Here is a 20,049-nt window from a genome sequence, read left to right as displayed (position 1 = left end):
ACAATCAGGTACCAAATCTCAAAACTAGCAATTGTGTAAACAAAATCACATACTGAGGATTTCATTATTTCATGTAGTAAATGTTGGTACTATAGTGAACATCAAGCAATATCTGTTTAAAAATGTGCACGTAAAACCTGGATCTTCTATTGAATGCAAAACCAAGGATCAGAAGTGTTTCATTTACAGATAGAAAAGGTTAATCATAGTAATCGGATAAGCTTATTTATACAATAAATCATGCTAGAGGGACCCTAGAAATTACACGTTAATTATCCTAACTTGTATCACATTAAATACATTAAATGAAAGGCTGTTTTTCCAGACAGTGTTACATTCTGGATAATTTCCAAGTATATGTCTTTATTGAAACAATTCTTACTAAATTGGGTATTTTTTTTCCCATTCAGAGTATTGTCTTTTCTTTAAACAAAGTGACAAAGTGGTAAGTACTGTTGCCAAACAGCATCAGAAGCATGGTTTCTAAATTGGTATGTATGTGTAAATCGACTGACATCTTATCCATGGCTGGTCCTTGTTATAAATTACATCGCAATTTTGCTGAGCTAGGCCATAGCTTCCCACAACCCTGTATCGGAATAAAGAAGTTCAGGAATGAATTAATAAATGCCTTATTTGTCAGGGGCAAAACTCTACTACTTTACTCTATTTTTTCTTCACTCTTCTAAAGCCATCTCAGTCTTTTTGTCACTAACTGCTTCTTTTGCTTTTTTGAGTGTCACTCCAAGTGCATAATAAAAATGGCAAATGCTAATGAGCGAAAGATATCAAATCTGAATTCAATTGAAGTCTTCATTTTTATTTTTGTTTATATTTACATAATATTTAAATAAGCATTTTTTGATCTGCTGACTCAAAAGGTGTATATACATCTACATGTATACAATGTATACAGTGGACTCAATCAGGTCCCCTTCAATTTTTTCACATTTTGTTCTGTTGCATCCTTGTGCTAAAACCATTTAAATTCATTTTCTTCCTCATGTCAATCAATACTCAATACTCCAGAATGACAAAGCAAAAACAGGATTTTAGAAATGTTTGCAAATGTGTTAAAATAATAAAACTGAAATATTCCATTGACAAAAGTATACTTCATTGAGCATCTTTTGCTGTGATTACAGTCTGAAGTATTCTTGGGTATGACATGATAAGCTTTGCACACCTGGATTTGAGGATTTAATGTTTTCAAAGAGTGGCTTCCTAGTTAAAACTAAATGTTAGGGAGGTGAAACTCTTAAGTAGGAGATGTATAGGATGATGACAGCCAAGACAACGTGTATGCACTAAGTAAATATGATTAAAGATATATGATCCTACGTTTGTATTGGCTGAATATGTTAATTTTATTTTATACCCAGCTTATGTGTAGTTTAACATTATTGTCTAAATTCCCCACAGTAATTCACAAATTATTACAATCATAAATTGTTTTACATATACATGTTAATTTTTCTCTTCAGCATTTAATAGCTGTTTAAGAATTGACTATATCTTTATTTCTAAAACAAAATGTTTGTCTTTGATTAATGGATGTAAATTTGCTACCATAGAAATATCTGATCATGCTAACTTTATCATAAAGCTCACAATGAGATACCCATCTAACTTGATGGGCAACTGTTAATTCCTCCCCAGTGTCGTTAATAGGTAGAGACTTTGTATAATATGCATTTTCACAAAAACGATTCCCCCCAAGGTCTCTCTAGGAATCTCTTATAGCATTTTGAATTGTCAGTTATAACTTCTATGCACGGTTTGATGCCCTGAACAACACACTTGTGAGGAAGTCTACTGTCCACTGCTAACGTGTGAAGAACTTTTTTGTGTGTAATCCCACTCATAGCTGTTGGACCAGACAACATAGCTGGCCAATTGCTCAGCTAATGTGTAAACCAGCTGACAGATATCTTTATAGGCATCTTCAACATTTCCCTGAGGCAAGTGCTTCAAAGCCACCACCATTATACCCATGGCGAAGAATTTCTCTGTCTCCTGACTCAATGATTATCGCCCTATAGCAGGGGTAGGCAACGTCGGTCCTGGTGAGCCGCAGTATGTGCAGGTTTTTGTTCCAACCCAGTTCCTTAACGAGAACTCAATTATTGCTGATGAAGCACATATTGCTTAAGTGACATTTTGATGCTTCATTTTAGTGGTCTCGCTTGTTAGGTTCTCCAACCTTAATTGCTTATTTCAATCTTAAACTGCTGCATTCAGTGTTTTAATTGCTCCTTATTAGCAATAAGATGTAAAAGACAAAGCAGCCAGCAGTTCTCCAGCTAGCTTTTTTCCAATTACATCTGTGTGTGTTCATCATGCACTGTTTGATTTAATAAAACACTTAATAGAAAAATGTGACAGACTGAAAATGATCTGTTTTAGGCTTCATATCATTTGGATGATATCCTTGGAAAGGAAAAAAATCTACGATATAAGAGCCTTACATTGCACAGACTAACAAGCCATAAAATTAAATAAGGTCTGAGATTGGCAATGATTGGTTTCTAATTAAGCAATTGGGTTGGAGTGAAAACCTGTAGCCACTGCGGCTCACCAGGACCGACGTTGCCTACCCCTGCCCTATAGCACTCACACTTTTCATCTTGAAGGGCTTCAAGAGGCTCGTCTTGGGCCACTTGTAAGCCGAATTTATGCATCACATGACCCTCTCCAGTTTGTCTTTCACCTGAACTATTACACTGAAGAAGTCATATCATCTACTCTTCATCTGGACAAAAAACACACTTCTGCTATAATTCTGATCATTGACTTCAGTTCTTCTTTCAACACCATCATCCCTCAGAATCTCTTAGGGAAATTACTAGGCTACAACATTTCCCTATTCAACTGGATCCTGGACATCCTGACAGAAACACCCCAGAGTGTCAGCATTGGAAACACAATCTCAAGTAATATCACGCTGAGCACTGGTGTGTATATTTCTGTTCATTCTGCTGACTCACGACTGTATGGCTCCATACAAATCTTAACATCATCATAAGTTTGTGGAACACAATGGTGTTGGGTCTCATCAGCAATGGGGATGAATCAGCTTACAGAATTGCAATGTGATGACTGACAGACTGGTGCAAGTGTAATAATCTCTCTTAATGTAGATAGGATGAAAGAGATGCATGTTGAAGGCCTATGCTGTCCACACCCCACTGTACATCATGGGGTCTGTGATGGAACTGGTCAAATGCACCAAATCTCTTGGTGTGTAGTTGGCAGCTCACCTTTATTGGACAATTAACACCACCTCCATAGCCAAGAAGGGGCAGTGGCATCTCTGCTTTCTTGTTACACTTGTTACTTCTTATTCATTCATTCATTCATTCATTTATTCATTCATTTATTTGTTTGTTTGTTTGTTTGTTTATGTCTATTTCAAATTATTACTATCTATTCACTTACCTATTATTTATTTATCTATTTATAGCATAGTATAGTTCACTACTTGTCTTGCAGTCGTCCTGTGCTTATATGCTGCATCAAGGTCCTGGAAAACATTATTTCATGCCACTGTATGCTGAACTACTGAGTATGGATTGCATGACAATAAAGCCACTTGACTGGACTTGATTGGACAGTTTTTATTTTGCACATTTCAATATAATGCACACTAGAAGGATTTGATCTGGACAAATTATAACTCATGCTGTCTCCTTAATTGTTGTTCTTATTAATAAAAAGATAAAATACAACTTTTTCAGTAAGCAATTGAATGATTTAAATTGTACAGATTATAAGTGCTTCATTTGTATTAATCAGAAAGCATAGTCAAGAGAAATGTGATCCCCATGACAAATCTGCACAGTTTTTATCTGTCAATGTTTTTTTTTTTTTTTTGTGTGTGTGGCTTGTGTTGAACATGTGAAAGAAATTTAAATCATGAAGATAAAAGGACTCTTAAGTATGAGCTACAACTGTAAGCATTAATTAAAAGGATCTGATTCCGTTGATGAGTGACTGAGTTTAAAGGTTTACTAAGAAATGTATTTGAAGACTGCTGTACGGACAACAAATATTTAGTTGCATAGAACAAATTATAACACTTACAGGTCACTGTGAAGACCTAACAAAGGCAGGAAGAAGAAATTAAATGCAATGAAAGTTGCAATTAATGATAATCAATTTAGTCAAAGAGAACAAAGAGTAAACAGATTGTTTACATGCATCTGTGCATTCCTAAGACTGGCACACATATTCTTTCAGTTTCTAGAAACTGTAATGAGACATTTTGTTGGAGGTAATAGTGTTTGTCCCAATCAATCAGCAGTTCAAAAAAGGTGAGTGATGAGTATGTGCACAATATGCATTGGAAAAAATGAGGTAGTAATCATTTTTCAATTAAAAATAGAATTTATATTGACATATACTGTATGTATATGTAGCTCTGATAAGAGACTCCGAAACTATATCTGAACTTGGAATTTGTAACGATTCCCCATTCTAACCCACTATAAAGTAAACCCTCACTAAAAAAGTTCAAATAAATTCAAAAAATCTAAATAATCCATGTAGACTGCAGTGTTAATGTTTGCAGTGCACCATCTATTGGAATGTATTTTGTAATGCATATACTCAGTTGTAGCAATCCATTTTGTTACTAAAAATGTCTGTGATGCACCATCTGTTGGAAGTTACAAACGCAATGCATATGTCTCAGTTATATGCCATTTGGTATTGGATTTGTAAAAGCAGTGTTCATTTTTGTGATGTGCGAGATGGATACACAAATACACAGAAGCATAGGCACTTGGTCTTTTATTAAGGTGGATATTTCTATACAGTATATATAGATATACTGTATATATACGCTTCTCTCGCCCAATCCACCCTATAACACCACCCCCTTCCTGGGCTTGTGCTTTGCGCCAACCCCTTCGTATCTCTGCCACTCGCGTTGTGAAGAGGGGGACTGAACGCACCCCAAGGAGGCGCGGTCGCTCCCCCGAAACCCCCTCTTAAATGGTGATACCATGGGGAAAAAAATAGTTTTTTTTTACCTCCTCTTTGCTCGATCAGCTGCTGGCTGATCTGCATCTTGTGCGGCACTTTGAACGTTTAAAGGCCTGTACAGCAGCTCTTTTTTTGTCTCACTGCCTTGTCTCTCTTCTCCCCCAGACATTCTCTGCTCCTGTTGGGGGTCCCGTTCTGAGGCGCGCCCCTATGAAGTGGAAGATTTTCTATTCTTTTCATTGAGAGACGGAATTGTCCCCTCTGACTACACACAGAACTCAATTCACTCCTGAAAGAGACTTATGTTTGTTTGAAGTGTATGAATAAACGTTTCTGTCTCTAAAATCGCCTGTGTTTCTGTGCAACTCTATGACAGCATATGTGGATTTCACTTTCACCAAACAACAAATCTTTTAATTGTTGCGGATATGCCTTTTCATTAGGAAGAAATGGTACTTTTCCCTGATGGCAGCACGAATTAGATAATCTACAAGTCTCTGACTTAAAATTTAAATCCAAACAATATATTCAATCTTTTTTTCGCTGTTTCGTTATTTTACTGAGTAATAATTTCTGTTTTGTTTGCACTAATCCGATCTTTACTATCATTTTTTGGAGACTTTCAAATTTTTTGTACTTCCATTACTGTATCTCTAATCTGCTCTGCATGTGTATCACACCAACGTTTTTTTGAATTCTTTATGACGTTCTACTTTGTCATCTACACTTTGTCTCACGGGACATGAAAGTGTTTCTCTGAGAAAGTCATGTCTTGTCTCTCTGAAAAAGTCTCATCTTGTCCCAAGATTTTTATATATAATAGAGAGATATACATATATTTATTTTACTGCCAATAGTTAATTTCCTTTGTTTTTTGAATGAGAAATGTCTTTCATTGTCATGCTTTCAAGAACTTTTGTCACTATTTACCTGATATTTTTGTCTATATTGGGAAGGCATATATAGTATAGTTCATATCTGGCTTAGTAGGGCAATGCCTTTGGCTATTGTGAAATACTTTTTCTCCTTAGTGGACAGGTGATTTTGTCACATCTTACACTTGCTAGATCTGTCCTGAGAAGCAAAAGCCATATATGTTGACACAAACTTGGATGATATTGCTGAGACTTAAAACCAAGGTGTTCAGACAAAGATTCAATGGCAGTCTGTGCCTGCTTCATTATCCTATTAAAGGACCACCACCTCCAGATTAGTCAGACCTTGTCTTGATATGTTATAATTACAAATGGGAAAGTGAAAATACTGTAGCTGCATAATTATTGATGTCTTACCATACCTTGGAAAAAAACTATCACACTGGTTGTTTAGGGCAACACCATCATCTGAGCTGAATGTTGTTCAGGTATTGAAGAATGAAGTTAAAAATTGAGATGTTAAGTGAAGTGCAATTCTGATGCATTGTGCCATTCCTTTCAGCCCTTCAACGTGATTCCTGCAGTCTAATAAAGAAGAATGATTTTTTTCTGTAAAAAAAATCACCTCATCTTTTATGTCTGCATACTTATTTCAGCAAATAGTTATTTTTCCAAATAAATATTTAATATGAGGACAAAAGCATAGTAACTGAACAGCAACTGCAAACAACTTTAAACATCTCTCTGACATAAATAGTGTAGATTTACATTTCACAGGAACAAGCCACAGCGTTTGAAACCGCACAAGCTATCTATCAACTGCAGACATGCTTCTGTCAGAAAACTCTCCATAATGACTTTAGATGTTAAAAATATGTTCACTACGATGAATAAAAGGGTCCAATAAGCAAAGTGTTTGTGAGGGGTTTATTTTAAGGATCTGCAATAGAATTGTCAGAGTAATTTGGCAGGGTGAAGGTCATCAATGATGTTTTGATACATTACTAAAGCTCTAATTTCCAAAGCTTTCAGAACTACACTGGCCTCCAATACCCAGTACTGGTGGAATAAGGTTAATAAAAGTTAGTAAACAAATTTAGATAATGTTTTTGTTAAATGTGAAGACAACACATAAATGAGTGGACTAGTAAGCAGGGAAAATTCTGCAGAAGAACAAAATTCAGAAATGGGCTTATATATGGAAAATCAATTTTAAAGTTTTGAAGAAATACTGTTAAATATTTTTGCCAAATTCAAAATGTAGCAGCTGTCTCTCATTGTAAGTCATTCACAAATCAATCCACAAATGTAAAGCTCAATGTTTTCTTGTGTAGAATATATGCAAGGTGACAAAACAGTCCATCTGGGAGCCAAAACCTGTGCTTGAAATACCGTAATTGTAAACAATTCTGGAACAAGCTATTCAGGATTTACATCCTGTTGTGAGCTTCCAGAAAGACAGCCATGTACACAATAACATTAAAATTAAAAGTTAGTACCTAAAATAAAGTATCTTGAGAGTTTTTCTTTATCATTTAGACACTGCCATAACTATGCAACAAGTTTTCTAAAAATTCTACCATGACCTAATGGATCATTTGGCATTTTTATAACTTCCATACACATACAACAACCGCACCATTGAAACCAGAAACATAAAATTGCAGCACCCAAGGGGAAAAAATACATATAAAATCATGCACACAGAGGACTATAAATAATATGAGATAACTCTGTTTCAGACTTCACCAGAGTACCAGAACTACTAAGAGATAGTTTGTAAATTGGAGAATGTGCATACATATCACCAATTAACATTTTCTTGCTTTGGATATAGCAATAGACTGTTTTTCTTCAAATAATAGATTGCTGTTTTTCTTCAAATAATAGATTTCTTGCAAAATGCAAAATCATATTTTGCCCACTCTAGTTTTATTCATGATATAATGATAACAGATGACAAGGTATATGCAGACATACAGACATGGGACAATAAATGAACAACACAAGGCTAAGTACCTTCACTCAGTTTCACCCTCTTTTTCACAAAAATAAGTGCTCAAACTTTTGGATTATAGCTCTCTTTATTCAAAACAGTTTTTAAGATATTTTTCTAACAGTTTTTTAGTGTCTGATGAATCAGCCTTTCTCTAGTTAAAATGTTTTTCAGCATCTGCCTTATTTGATGGTAGTATTTTCTTTATAGCTTGCTCCTCTGTGTGTGCCACACACTGTTTGATTTTGCTGTGAGGCTGTGTAATGGATTCTGTTGTGAATTAATGGAAGGTGGTTTCAGTTTTTTGTTAAGTTTCACAGGAGCAATCATCGCCAAAGCTTCCAGAAACGGCACTGGCTCAGTTAGCTCCTGGGGTTATTGATCATTAGTACCTGTTTGTTATGTGGGCTCTGCACTTACAGAATAATTAGGTTTGTGTCTGAAAAGTGGTGTATTACTTTATATGTTGTTTCTTTAATGTAATACAAAACCTTCCATTAACTTCTATGAACATCTGCCTTTGTATTTGGTCTACTTTGACAAGAAGAGCACACCTGTCTTTGTAAATAAGAACCAATTCTTTTAGGATTTAATTGCATCCTTGGACATGCCTTAGACATTTCTACATTGATTTTTGGTGTTACTGTATATTATATTCAGTCTGGTTTATGCTTTGGTGCTCATGGCTTGTATGCTGAAGGGGTAATTGGGCATGCTATGGATTGTATGATAGTAATTTACAGGCATTGTTTTTCCGTGCAAGCACACATCATATCATGTTTGCTGGCTTAAACAAAAGTTTACAGGCAAACAGAACACAGTCATCTGAACTTTACAATAACAGCAAGCATTTGTTTCTATTTTGAGAGAAACCTTAGAATTAGGCACAAGAAAAAGCTTTACAAGTTGGGAGATTGATTTGAAAATAGTTAGTTTAATTATAGCATAGGCTTTTAACTCAGATGAAAACTTTATTTGTGTATTTTGTAGGGGACACATGTTCCCTGAAATGTTATTTTGTCTCATAGCCCAAAACTTAATAATTAGAAAAAAACAGAACTTTGTTTGAATTTAATCCTGATTAAGTTCTGTGAAGATACATATCCACATCATCAAGCAAGAATTTCTTGTACAAAATATGCAAGAGAAATTTGTTGCCTGTGTGGCGGATGCCTGGGACCCACACCCGGCCGGGATGCCCCTTTGGCAATGAATCTGGGGGAGCAGCCATTGGAAGCTTATTTCTTCCCCTGGAACACTTTGGTGCAGCCCCCGGGTTGCATCAGGGGCCACAATTCTGGAAAACCGGAGCTCATCCCTGTTGGGCTCCGTGGCTACCGCCAGGGGGAGCTGCACGGCTTCCTGAGCCCGTATGGGCTGTAATCCAGCTACACCCGGAAGTGCAGCCTGAATTAGGTTAATTATCACCTGAAGTACTTCCGGGTGGGCTATATAAGAAGCCAGGAGCCACCACTCCAGAAGCCAGAGTCGGGAGGAGGAGGATAAAGCTGCCTGGGAGGAGTGGAGGAAGAAGAGCGTGTGTTGGTGTTTTTCTTTTGTGTGTTTTGGGGACTGTGTAGGGCCTGTGGGACACAGGAAAGACGTGCCCCACGGCTGAAGAAAATACATTTTTAATTTCACATGCCTCCGGTGTCAGTCTGTGTCGGGTCGATGCCTATATAGCGCCTTATGCCACATCTGAAGTCCAAGTGTTGCCTCTCAGGTAGTGTCCAGACAGCATGGTTCTAAAGAAATCTTCAAAGGCGGGATGTGCAAAAATGACAGCACTGAGATATGAAAACATTAAGAAAGACAGAAAGACTGTGAGTGAGCATCATCAAGTTCTGTTATTTTCTTATTTAAATGTTATTTACAAAAGTAAATCCAATTAATGATAAAATTCTATATACAATCCTCCTTCCCTCTCTTTCTCTTTTTATTCAAAACTAACTGTACTACCCATCTACACTCTTAAAAAATAAAGGTACCAGAGGGTTTCTTCAGATCAATGCCATACGGGAACCATTTTTGTTTCCCAAAAGACCCATCCACATGAAGATATAAAATAACCTTTACTTATTTAGATTCATAACAAGTTCCATATGGTAAACAACCATGGATAGACAGTAATCATTTTCTGAAATACCAATAAATCATGATTTTCAAAGGATTCTTGCTGCATACAATAACACAGGCTAAGTTGGTTTTCTTAATCTGTTAGTGTCCAGCTAGGTAGCGTACCATATATTAAAGATTTTGTTTTTTCTACATACAGTATTAGGAAGTTTTTCAAAGCATAAATAACAAACTTCATATGCAAAGAACCATTCTCAGAATGTAATGGTGCTTAGTCAAGCAATAATTATATGAGGAACCAAATAAAGAACCATAAAATGCCATTGAAGAACCATTATTTAAGGGTGAAAGAAAATCTAAGCAATCAACGTAGACCTCAGTGTTAACATTTGTAGTGCACCATATAATGCATATTTCTCTGTTACTGTATATGCCATTTAGTATGAAATTCATAAAAGCAGCACTAATATTTGTAATGCACCATCTATTGGAATGACAAATGCAATACATTTTATTTCTAAAAATGTCCAATCTTTTGGAATGACAGACACATAGCAATTGGATGGATACACAGACACTTATCCTTTTATTAAGGTGCATATTCTCAAGTTGTGCCTGACCTTCAGTTCTAATCTTGTTCTCTGATTCTTTTGTGGATATTTACTTTTCAAAAAGACTGCCATTTAGGTCTTATAACTTCTAATATTCCAAGTACAAGCTAAAATACATTTATATATGTGTATATATGCAAGCCAAATCTAAATGTAACTTTGTACCTATAATAAAAAAGTCACATTTATATCTGCATAGCCATTTAAAGAAAAGATTACAGTAACATACCAATTATTCATTATATTTACTGTGCTGCATTATACATTTTAAAGTAGAACAAAGGAAAGCTTTGTGTTTGGATGGAAAAAGGAGTGGAAAACATTAGTGTACAGTGTACTGTGAAAACACAAAGGAAAACTTCATTGTCTATCTGAAAAAAACAGAGGGAAAATTATGTGTTTAATGGGAAACAGAATCTTTGTGTTTTATAGTTAGTAAACAATCAAACAAAAAGTTATAATTTCAGAAGAAGAGAACACAGGAAGTCTTTGCTAACTTTTTCCTGCTTTTGTGGAAAGAACTATCTTAGAAAACACAAGTATTTAGTTAAAAAAGGCATTTTTTAGGAAAAGAGAGAAGAGTCCTGGACCTTATTAAGCAGACCAAAGTGTATGAGTTATGTAGATAGACTTGGACAGGCGTACCGTACAAATTTAATTAACCTGCATATTCCTTTATAATGCTACAGAGATCAAGAGCCCATTCTAACAAATTTAAATGTAAAAATGAACTAGCCCTTAACTGAATGCCACTCCTTTCAGGTTAGAATTCCTCACCCAGTCAGGGCTAGTTCAAACACAAAAATAGTAAAAACCGCTGGATGCACTTTATTATCTCTACAGGGAAATTTTGTTTGCAGCAGAAGTTATAAGACATACAGCCTAACCATGAGAAGCACAAAAGATGTGAGAAGAAACTGGATCACCCAGAGAAAAACAAATTGAAGACAGGCAAGAATATATAGACTGTGACACTGGCAGAATTTGAGGCCTAGTTCATGGAGCTTGTTTTTTGGTTTTATATAGCAAAGAGGGCGGTGGCACAGTGGTAGGGCTGCTGCCTCGCAGTTAGGAGATCTAGGTTTGCTTCCTGTGTGGAGTTTGCATGTTCTCCCCACGTCCAGGTGCTCCGGTTTCCTCCCACAGTCCAAAGACATGCAGGTTATGTAGATTGGTGATCCTAAATTGTCTCCCGTGTGTGTGTGTGTCCTGCGGTGGGCTGGCACCCTGCCCGGGGTTTGTTCTTGCCTTTGCACCCTGTGTTGGGCTGGAATTGGCTCCAGCAAGACCCCCGTGACCCTGTAGTTAGGATATAGTGGGTTTGGATAATGGATGGATGGATGGATAAAGCAAAGATGACATTTAGAGAGACACAACTCTGGGCTTTTGTAATTAAATCTCCCAACAATGAATACCAACATGCATTGTAATCCCCCGATACACATAAAGATAGTATTGAGACCTAGAAAGCAATAGGGTCATAACTTGTGATTCACTACTTAAGAAATAATATTTCAGTTTCTTAAACCATGATAAATAATTACAATAAACAGGACCAAATAAATATTAATATCTCTGTATTATACAAAAAAATCTGGGTCGAGACATGATTTTCTCTGAGACACTTTAACATCCCACAAGACAAGGAGGACAGCTGCTATACAGGCTTTTAAATGTTCGAAGCACCAAGCGACATGCAGATCACGCAGCACGGCACTTGCAGCAGCAGCAGCAAGGCCAGCTAATCGAGCACAGAGGAGGTAAAAAAAAATGTATTTGTTTCCATTGTATCACTGTTTAAGAGGAGGTAAGAGGTAGTTTCGGAGGGGTGACCACATTCCTTAGCATGCGTTCAGCCCCCTCTTCACAATGTGAGAGGCAGAGATGCGAAGTGGCTAGTGCATTGCATGCCCCAGGGGGAGTAGGGGGTGGGTGAATGAGGGTAAGCAGGGGGGAAAAGCCCCCTAGTTTATTCATATTTTTATTCTAATATGGTCATCTAGGGTCCCTGCATCCTGCCCGGCATTATGGAGTGTAAGGTAGGAAAACCCCATTGACAGGCTGGCATTTAATCAGTCTCATTAATCAGTTCTGTATGTTTTAAGCATGATATACTTAAATGAATTGTTACCAAATACTTAAGCAACTCAATTGCAAAATTATAAACACTTAATGTGACAGATTTCTATAGCTATTTCTAACTGAAACAGCAGTACATAGTTATTGATTGCCTTTATTAATGTTTAATTCTATGCTTAGTCTGGAACATGTCCTGTTATATCAGAACAATAATAGTTTTAAAGATATGCTTATCAAATGCACATGCCCATATACAATGAGGAAAGGTGTGGAAAGCACTTCTCATTTATTTTATTAGAATATGCCAAAACAACTCAATTGGGAGAATTCTAAACTAAATAATTTTGTACATTAAAATAATTATGGTTCACTTCCCCGGGTCCTCCCTGCGTGGAGTTTGCATGTTCTCCCCGGTGTCTGCATGGGTATCCTCCCACAGTCCAAAGACATGCAGTTTAGGTGCATTGGCGATCCTAAATTATCCCTAGTGTATGCTTGGAGTGTGTGTGTGCGCCCGCAGTGGGCTGGCACCCTGCCCAGGATTTGTTCCTGCCTTGTACCCTGTGCTTGGCTGGGATGGCTCCAGCAGACCCCCGTGACCCTGTGTTAGGATATAGCGGGTTGGATAATGGATGGGATGGATGGTTCACAAGATAGCTCATGGCTTTTACATTTCATTCAGGTACACATGGAAATTTCTTATTTTTAAGCCAACAGAATCACTTAATATTTTAGTAGCCATGTTTCATACTTGGTGCTAAGGGACATATTAAAAGTCCTCAAACACTAGTTTAACATAATTTCTGTATTTCTCTATTGCTACAAATAGTGAATGAGTATAGAAGACTTGTTTAATTAAATATAAATGTAATTAAAACAGGAGTGAGTGTCTCTTAGGCTAATGACTCTGTGTCGGCATCTGGAAGGTGGTCAGTTTAAATCCCATTATTGCCAGAAGGGATCCTAGCATCCGTTGGGCCCCTTGAGCAAGGCACTTAAACCTGAAAATTGCTCCGGATCACTGTACAATGGCTGACACCTGTGCACTGACCTCCAAAGGTCATGCAAAAAGCAACCCTCTGAGATTATTATAGTACAGTATATATATAAAAAAAATTACACTGTGCTTCTTAAGATAATAAAATACAAATTACAGCATTATATTAAAAAAGCTATTTACCGTATGTATTAAATCTGTGTAGATTTTCCATTTTTTTATCATTTATTTATTTATTAAATTCAGCTAAAACACAATGGTTAATCAAGTGCCTTACTGTAAAGGTGTTAACACCCAAAACATCCACCCAAAATATTCAGGAATTTACCACTATGAGGTTATTAAAATGAAACTCGTAATAGCAAGGCATACCAAGAAGAATAAAACTTTATTCATGTTATTTCTATAATAATACAATTAAAATATAAAACTCATATGCTGTAGATTTTAGTTTTCCAACAAATTTCACACATCAGTACCATTCAGTTGTAGCAATTTCAGCTATCAAAAAACTACAACTGAAGATGTTGTAGTTCTAAATAGTTCTGTCAGTCCATTTACCAGCCCGCTATATCCTAACACAGGGTCACGAGGGTCTGCTGGAGCCAATCCCAGCCAGCCTAAATAGTTCTAAGTAACTTAAACAAGTTATGTTTTAAACATAAGAATCAAAATAAATGAGAGATACAATACAAAACACTAACAAAACCACAACAAGCAGAAAGTGTACAGTACTTGCAATATATGGAAAAGATGAACACGTTCTTGCAGTGTATGAAACCCCTAGCAATTTTTTAATTATTTGCAGCAGATAATTATTTTACTAAATCAATAGAAAGAAAATAGAAATCTCTAATAGCTGATGTCTTTTAATGATCTTTTAATCCCAAACAAATAAATGTCTGATGAAAATGAACAGAAACGTTTTCTGAAGGGAAGATTGATGAGAAGGGTGGTTTCCTTTCTGTCACTTAGCCATGTAAACTATTTCTAACAATTATGGTTAATTTGTTAAAACCTGTTGGAACAAACTCTCGGTCTCTGTCTCTCTTGTGAATAATTCCAGAACACATTGTGCCATGCCATTCTCTATAGTGGCAGCAGTGCTCTCTTTGGGTCATTACCATGTTTTCCACTTCTCACTATTTCTGTTAAAACTCTGTTTCATACCATGTGGTGTATCATTACAGCCATTGAAACAATAGTAAATTTCTGTATCTTAGAAGAAATAAACTTTTGTGACCTGTTTTTAACAGTACTAAGCACAGATAAATGAGGTTTGATAGCTCTGTTATCTCATATTAATTACATAAAATGACCAATTATTAAAATCAGTAATATTATTTCAGTTGCATTCATGAAGAGACTCAAAGGAAAAACACACACACAATTCAGATTAGATTTTGCATCACATCTTAATCGTTATGCATTCTATAAGAGAGTCATTGCAATTCTTGAGAAAGAACAAAAGGACGTGTTAAAAGACAGAATTGTTACTTAAGCATTTGAGAAAAAAATGTTTATGAAAACAGGATGTTCACACCAGAAATGAATCTTTACAGGTTTCAGGTGTGACATGTTATAATCTGATATCATTATTAATTTGATCTATTTAGAAGTTTTATGCTTTTTGCAGAAAATATTGTTTCTTGTTTTTTATTTATTTTATTACCTATTTATTATTTTTTCCAGTCTTGCATTGGATGTTGATGACATCTGCTGCTCTCCAGTTTTGATCTTGGTTGTTATGATGTCATGCGTCACTTATGGCATGTACTATGTGCATGTGTGTGCAAGTGATGTCGATGGCAGCAACCTTATTTACTAGATGAAGAGCTTGTCCATTATCTGAACTTTTTTTCAAGGGAAAGACTTTTAGATTGAGAAAATTAGTCTCTGTATATGAATTTGTTTTCATTGCCTGTTTGGACTTTGTACTTTTATGTACTACTTTCTAGTTTGTCTTGTACTTTTTGTTTTGGTTGCTGATTTCTAGGCGTTTTGCAAATCATCCCTGTTATATGTGGAAAATCCCAAAGATTGCTGTGAGAGTTTATATAACCAGGAGATGAAGGTACAAAATGGAAGAAAAATTGCAGTTAGAGCAGGCACTGTTCAAAAACAAACAAAAATCACATAAGAATTAATTGTCAAAAATCAAAAAAGAGCAAAAACCAATTCTCATTTCAAAGTGCTCAAAAGAAAATTCAAAACCAAAATGTTGCTGGATTTTATCTTTAATCGTGATTAACAGAGGAGCTTTGTTAGATGTTTCCTCAGCTCCAACCATGGGATGTCTGAGAATGCTGAGTGCCTCCATTTTATTGTGGAAGTCCTGATAACATCATGCCACAACAGCACTTCGATCACTTGTCAGCAATGGGACCCGGGTGGTCAAACAACATGACAGCCAGATATAAACAGAAATGCAAAATGGTGTCCAATACAAAAAATTAATTATTTCAGTACATGTTAAAAATAGTAATAAATACTAAAGTTGTATTCACAACAGACAAAAACAATACCTCAAAACAGTCTCTGTAATCTGTTCAGACTCAGTCAGTGAATTTACCTTATTCAGGTAATAATACTGACACTTTTGCATTACTTTTATATAAAAATCCAAACAGTCATAGCAAGCAGAATGCAGTATGACATATAAAAAATACTATCGTCCCCACACGGTTCCGCCTGTGTATTAGTGAAACAGGACAGTGAGGAGGACCCCATCTGGCTCCACACTCCTGACGTCACACTTCCCCACTCGCACGGCCCCACAGGGTCTGTCTCGAATTAGCACAAATATATTACTCCTGCAAGTGAAGTATGATTTTTAGGTGAGGTGAGAGAAGTTGCAAAATCAACTGGAATGTTCAAGCAAATTATGAAAAAAAACTGATTTAAATCCATTAAGTAGTTCTCTTGTTCACTAGCAACGGCGTGAGGTAAGGTACACGCCCCGAGGCGGGGTGGGGCGCGCGAGTATGGAGGGCCTCATCCTGCTGTGTCTTTCTTGGATTAGTACTGCCAAGTGAACTATATACATAGCGCAATGAGAGAAGTTGCATAATCAACCAGAAAGTTCAAGCATAATTATAGAAAAAAAAACCTGATCCTAATCCGTTTAAGTAGTATCTCTCGTGTAAAGCAGGACAGACAGACCAGACAGACAGACAGACATTGGATTTTATATATACTGTATATAGAGAGATACTAGGGGTCTTCGCCCCCCTGCTCGCTTCGCTCACCAACCCCGACCGGCCTGTGCTATACGCCAGCCACTTCTCGTATGTGGATTTCACTTTCACGCAAACAACAACTCTTTTAAGTTCTCGCAGATACGCTCTTTTCATTGGGAAGAAACACCTACTTTTTCTCCCTGATAGCAACACAAATTAGGGCAATCCAGAAGACTTAAAGTTTAAATCCAAACAATATATTCGATCTCTACTTTTTGCTGTTCCATTATTTCACCAAGTAATAATTTCCGTTTGTTTGTGCTATTGCGATCTTTATTATCATTTTTTGGAGACTTTTAAATTTTTAGTACCTTTCATTATCTCTAACTTGACTCTGCATGTGTGTCGCGCCAACATTTTTAATCTTTCGATGTTCTACTTTGTCACCTCTACTCTTTATCTTTTATTTCTGCCCCGGGCGTGGTTAAATCTCTTGACACAAAGTCTCATCTCACGGGTCGTGAAAGTATCTCTCTGAAAAAGTCATGTCTCATCCCAGGCTAAAAAGACTTGTCTGATCCCAGGATTTTTTTTATTGTAACAGAGAGATGTTCAATATTACATGAAAATTTTCAATGAAAAGTTTAAGCATTAAAATATTTGTTTTATGCTGTAGCACCACACCCTATTTCTCTAATTAAAAAAATAAAGGGTCTCTCTACAAATTTTCTGTACAGTTTAAGGTTGTACAGAGACAATACATGCCTTACAGAATTCTCTTTTAGTACAGATAGACCAACATCCAGTATAGACACAATATTGAACTTCAGTTCACATATTCTGACCTTGGAGAATGATAAATAACTAGTATATTACATAAACAAAGCTAATAGGGCTACCTAGTTTTAATTCAGATATCTAGTCACAATAAAAGACAAGAGATATTCTTTCTGAGGAAGATATAAACCATTTAAATTCTTCTTATAACAAAAATAATCCTTATCACTTTCTGTGCACCTACCTAAAATCATGCATATGGTGACCTTTCTATTTTAACCTGCAATTATATTAACTATATTACAGTGGATGCTCCCAACAACAACAAAATAAGGTGGTGTTTTTTTAATGGCATATTCCAGGATGAGGCTCTATGGTAATTCCCCAAAGATGTGCATGTTGATATTGTTTAGGATGTTGCTTCCTTGTAGCTGGTGATATATCATTTTTTTAATCTATGATTTCAGAGCTTGTGATAGAGTCTTTATTTAAAGAACCTTACCAATTTAAAATGGCAATTAACCTAACATGTATGTCTTTGGAAAAAAAAACTTGAGTACCTGGAGAAAAGCCATGCAGACATTAGCTGGGCCAAGAGAAGAAGTCAGGAAAATCTTCATCCTGGATTTGCATACTGAAGTAGAAGGAAAATTACATTGAGAGTGAGTGCTTTAGAGGTAAAGGAAATACTGCTGAGAGTATTATAACAATTTTTAAGAACTGTAAGATCTTTGGATCACAAGGATTTAAAACAAATGACCAGGTAAAGGACTAAAATTCTGAAGGAAACAAAACAAAACTGAAGAACGTTGCTTCTTTAAATATGTTCTTCATGGTGAAGGCTGGGTAACCAGTGAAAAACATATTTTGCAGATGAATGTACTTCAGACAAGCATATTTACATTCATGAAACCGGTTGCCAAGCTTTGTGGTTCAGATTAGCACCTATCTTTACATTTTGACTCAATATTGGTTTTGGATAAAAAGTGTTGATGTGGAGGCCATAGATAGACAGCAAGAACTTTATTTGACTTCAGAGGGAAATTTGGCTGTTTACAGAAGCTCTTTAAGTAAATAAATACATAAATAGTTAGATAAGTAAATAAATATACACACACACTTTGGTCTGAACACACACCAGACTGACTATGATGCAAAAAAATTATAAAATAAAACTTCTGACTTTGCAGTCACATTCATAGTGTGGCATTATGCTGGTGTATTGCTTTTGGTATAAAGGACCCCCAGTGGTAGTGTTTCTTGACACACTTGTGCTAGATAGTGTGTTGGCTGAAAGTACTCAGTGTGAGTGTGTCAGAGACAGGATGTGCAGCATTGTTCATGATGACACTCAGATTTGTTTTAACATTCTCTCTTTGCTACTATTACTACCTACTAATTATAGGTGTTGCGATGAGCAGAGGCATTCTAAGGTGCTGTAGTTCAAGCATGAGGTTGATTGGGTGAAGAGGTACATTGTGATGGTTATGAATATCATGAAGCCCAGAGGAAGTCCAAAGAAGATGCAGTTTGAAGTGGTGGCAGGTGACATGAGGAGAATGGGTCTCAAACCAAAGGATGTCCATTCATTTTGGATATGGTAGGTGAATAAGATTATTAAGCTGCTAGAAACACTTGCACCTCCACTCCTCAAAGAAAGGTGATTCATGAGCCTCTCACAAAACACAGCACCCCAGGTCACTCTATAGAGGTTGCTGCAATATCCTTCACTGCCATCCAGTGTTGCCATGGCTCATGTCCTGACATACAGTACATGCCATGTGCTCGCTATGTAAAGAGCCCAAAGGCCAATAATGTTGTGGTGGAAGCCCTTACCTCCAATTCTTTGGTCATTTATGACTTTCTGTTGCACTCAAAATGTATGAGTGGTGTTTGCAATGAAAACAAATCAGTTGGCCTGAGCAATGTCCTTCACTATCAGAACAGCTGTTCTTTTTCTGTCAACAATGCTGCATGCCTGCGTGGCTGTTATTTTTCTTTCAGCCACAGCATGTGGCCATACCGCGGCTTGCCATGAGAAAGACCCCAAAATCTAATTTAACAGCTGATGCAGCCTGCATGACCAACTCATGGGTTGTATTATGTGTATCACGGCACAAACTCTCAATTGAGACCAAGATTAAGGTTCAAGGCCTAGTACTTTAGGAGTTTTTGCATGACAGATGAACAACACTAAGCATTGTATATAAATAGATGAATTCCATTTTCTTTGTGTGTGAATATGCCCTATGGTAGCATGGTGTCCCATCCAGGGTTGCAGTCCTGAACTAAGGCAGTGCAAAAATTATCTCACATAGCAGGTGTTAACATTTCAAGATATATTTTCACTAGAAAAAGACTTATCATTGCTTGTTCCTGCAGCTCAGGGTTAATTTTCTATTTATGAGGTGTGGTATAGGTGGAACATTCAGGTCTATGAGAATTTTTGAAGCAATTCTCTAGAATGGTGATT

This window comes from Erpetoichthys calabaricus, chromosome 5, assembly GCF_900747795.2.
Source record: "Erpetoichthys calabaricus chromosome 5, fErpCal1.3, whole genome shotgun sequence".
In the NCBI taxonomy this organism is placed as follows: domain Eukaryota; kingdom Metazoa; phylum Chordata; class Cladistia; order Polypteriformes; family Polypteridae; genus Erpetoichthys; species Erpetoichthys calabaricus.
Note: the sequence above shows the minus strand (reverse complement) of the source record.